We start from the raw sequence: 4,143 nt of genomic DNA, 5'->3' as shown, positions 1-4,143 counted from the left end.
CTGACTGGCTGACTGACTGACTGGCTGACTGGCTGACTGACTGACTGGCTGACTGACTGACTGACTGACTGGCTGACTGACTGACTGACTGACTGACTGGCTGGCTAACTGACTGACTGACTGACTGGGAAGTGGAGTCTTCACCAAATCCTCTATATTTCTCTTTAGCATCCTAATATTACCAAAACAAGGTCAATCAGAATATACAGCTTTCTCTTACTATTTAATTTTGTGAATATTTTTTCCCACTGAAAAAGTAAGATGTGCATGAAAATTGGATGGGCAAGGGCACAAAATCACTTGCAAATTGACATTTAAATGTTTGCTTCACCTACGAAAAATTATTGTAGTATGTTCAAATCCTTTGATAAATGTGGTTTTATTTCACCTGCCTTTCAGTCATATGTCTGTGGACCTAAATCCCTTGAGGGAGGGAAAAAAATATGTCGACTATTCCCCTATGATGGAGTCTGCATTTGGAGATTTGATTAAGCTGAACTACATGTAAGATTGCTTGTAAATAAATAATTAGATAATAATTAAACAATAAGTGATTGTAAAGCACTTAGAAAGTAAAAGTGTTTATAAATACTAACAAGTAATAATAACAATAATTTCATCATGACTACACAGCTGCTGATGTTGATAAGTACAATTTATTCCAGTAAGGGCAATTTTAATTTATGCAAAAAATGTTGCTGTCATAACTGTTTTGCTCAAGCAGAATAGAATGAAATGTTGTACTTAAGCTTTTTTATTATGTTATTTAAGCTAGTTTTGATTTATTTAGGCAAAAATATTTCTAGCACCATCTCAGACCCACAGGTCTAGGAATGTACTTATATTAATTTTTATATTATTAATAAATTTGATTTATTAATACAGTGTAACATTTAAGTAAGACTAAGTGACTAACTTAATAGAAAAAAATCGGGAGGCTTAATGATCATGCCTCATTCTTTCCTCCTTTACTCTTTGAAAAAGAGGTGACCCTATTCCTTAACAAAGCCGACCCTTCTACATGTATTTTTAACTCATCTCTTCTGGTTTTCCCAAGCAGATTGCTCTCATAATTATCTCTTCCTTCACTCTAATCTCCTAATTTTCATAATCTCTTAGTGCCTTCTCTGCACTTAAAAAAACACAGTTTAATTTTTTAATTAACAAAAATCCTCTATGTCTCCTTTCTATCTCACCCCACCCCACTGAAAAAGAAAAAGAAAATCCTTATAACAAATATACATAGTCAACTAAAACAAATTCCCACATCATTCATAACCAAAAAATATATGTCTCCATCTGTACCCTGAATCCATCACTCCTCTGTCATGAAGTGGGAAGCATCCTCTAGAATTGTACTTAGTCATTATGTTAATCAGAGTTATTAAGTCTTTCAAAGTTACTTGTCCTTATGATATTTTTGTTATTATTATTTAAATTGTTCTCCTGGGTTCTGCTTACTTCACTCTATACAAATCTTCACAGGTTTCTCTGAAAATATTTCCTTTATTATTTCTTACAGTAAAATAGTATTCCAACACATTCATATACCTTCATTTGTTCAGCCATTCCACTATTGATGGGTACTTTTTTTTTTAAAGTAATTGTGGTTAACTAACTTGCTCAAGGTTACAACAGCCAGTTATTTTTGTTTGGGTGTTAAGTATCTGAAGCCAGAACTGATCCCAGGTCTCCTGACTCTGGGGCCAGCTCTCTTATGCACTGTGCCACCTGGCCGCCCCTAGATGGGTACTTTTATAATGTCTACTTCTTTGCCACTAGAAAAAGAGCTATTATAATTTTTTTTGTATTTATGGTTCTTTTTTCTCTCTTTTTTATTTCTTAGGGATACAGACCTAGAAGTGGTAGTGTTGGACCAAAGGATATTCACAGTTTAATAACCTTTGGAACATAGTTCAAATTGCTTTCCAGAATGACTTAGTTCACAGCCACATCAGCTAGTGTGTTGATGTATCTATTTTCCCATTGCTCCTCCAGAATTTGTCATTTTCCTTTTTGTCAGCATTACCTATTTGAAAGATGTGAGGTAAAACCTTAGAGTGGCTTTAATTTGCATTTCTCTAATTATTGGTGATTTGGGACATTTTTAAAGTATGGCTATTGATACTTTTGGCTTCTTCCTTTGAAAAATTCCTGCTCGTATACTTTTGCCATTTATTGTTTGGGCAATGACTCTTATTCTTATAAATTTGAATCAGTTCCTTATAGGTCTCTGAAATGAAATTTTTATCTGAGAAATTTGCTGTGAAGATTTTTTTTTCACCCAGATACCTACTTTTCTATTTTTAGCTCCATTGTTCTGATTTATTAAAAAACAAAAATAAAAAACAACTTTTTAATTTTATGTAATCAGAATTGCCCATTATATCTTTTATGATCTTCTCCTTCATTGTTGATGAATTATTTCCCTATTCATAGATCTAAAAGGTAGTTTATTTCTTGTCTTTCTCATTTGTTTTGATGTCACCATTTATGTCTAAGCCAAGTACTCATTTAGAACTTATGGTGTGAGATGTTGGTCTTTGCCTAGTAGAAACATCACTTTTGGCAGCTGAGTGGAAGACCCTTTGGTGTGGGGAGATACTTGAAGTGGAGACTAGTTAGAAGACCATTTCTTTTTTTTTTCTTTGCCTTTTGGAGGGCAATTAGGGTTAAGTAACTTGCCCAAGATTACATGGTTAGTTTTGTGTGTGTGTGTGTGTGGGTGTTAAGTGTCTGAGGCTGGAACTGAACTCAGGTCCTCCTGACTCTGGGGTCAGTGCTTTACTTTCTGCGCCACCTAGTTGCCCCTAGAAGACCATTTCAATAGTCAAGGAGAGAGGTGATGAGGACTTGGAACTAAGGTGATGGCTATATGTGAATGAAGAGAAGGGGACATATATGATAAATGCTATGTAGCTAAAAATGACAAGATTTGGCACTACTGTTCTAGGTGCTGAGTATATAATGAGAGATTTGGAGTCAAAGGACCTGGATTTGAATCCCAGAACAACTACTTACCACTTATGTGAGCTTAGGCAAAGCGTTTAATCTTTCTGAACCTCAGTTTCTTAATCTGTAAAATGAAAAGGTTGGATTAGATCATCATTCAGATCCATTCGAGCTCTAAATCCCATGCTTCTCTGATTCTTCTCCTCTCCTCTCTTATCCCCTCCTCTCCTTTCCTTACACTTTCTCTCTTGTAAATCTCATTTGCTCCCACAGTAATACCTCTATAGAGATGCCTCCCAAGTCTACATCTCTAGTCCGGACTTTTCTTCTGAGTTCCAGATCAGTATGTCAACTGCCTGTAAGACACCTCCACCAAGATGGTAGACCAGCACCTCAAATACAATAAATCCAAAACTGAATTTATTATCTATTTGTCTTCAAGTCTGTTTCTTTCATCTTATTTCAATGTTTCTGTTGGTGGATTGACCATTCACCCAATCTCCCAAGTTGAAACCTTAGTGTTATCTCTGATTCTTCTTTTTCCCTCATTCCTCATGTTTGATTAATTTCCAAATCCTGTTGATCTCATCTCTGCAATAGCTCTTAAGTCCATTCCCATCTCCTTTATCTCATGGTTTTCATTGCCACCCTGGGAAACCTCTGTCCTGGAGCAGAGGAAAGGTTCCCCTCTTCATTGATGATTCCTCCCCCATGGCCATTTTAGGAAGTTCCACAGCCATACTTCACCTCACTCTCACCTCCATTCTTTCTGGATTACACATCCTTCTCCTTACCTGCTGCATTATCCCTATTTGGGTATCTTTCCTCTTCCCTCCCCACTCTTTCCAACACCCCCTATGTGTGTTTTCTCCCCCTATTAGAATATAAACTCCTTGAAGTCAGGTACTGTTAAATGATTTTATTTTTATTTGCTTTGTTTTGAGGGTAGAAAGGCAAGGCAATTGGGGTTGACTTGACCAAGTTCACATGGCTAGTAAGTGTTCAAGTGTCTGAGGCCGAATTTGAACTCAAGTCCTCTTGACTCCAGGGCTGGTGCTCTATTCACTGCTCCATCTAAATGCCCCTACTTTTATTTTTATTCCCAAAACTTAGCACAGTGGCACATAGTAAGCACTTAAGAACTTCTCTCTCTCTCTCTCTCTCTCTCTCTCTCTCTCTCTCTCTCTCTCT

This window comes from Petaurus breviceps, unplaced genomic scaffold (genome assembly GCF_028583685.1).
Source record: "Petaurus breviceps papuanus isolate PSGF00001 unplaced genomic scaffold, PetGlider_PUasm1.0 90696, whole genome shotgun sequence".
Classification (NCBI taxonomy): Eukaryota; Metazoa; Chordata; class Mammalia; order Diprotodontia; family Petauridae; genus Petaurus; species Petaurus breviceps.
The sequence above is the reverse complement of the archived record's forward strand: the minus strand, read 5'-3'. Positions refer to the sequence as shown.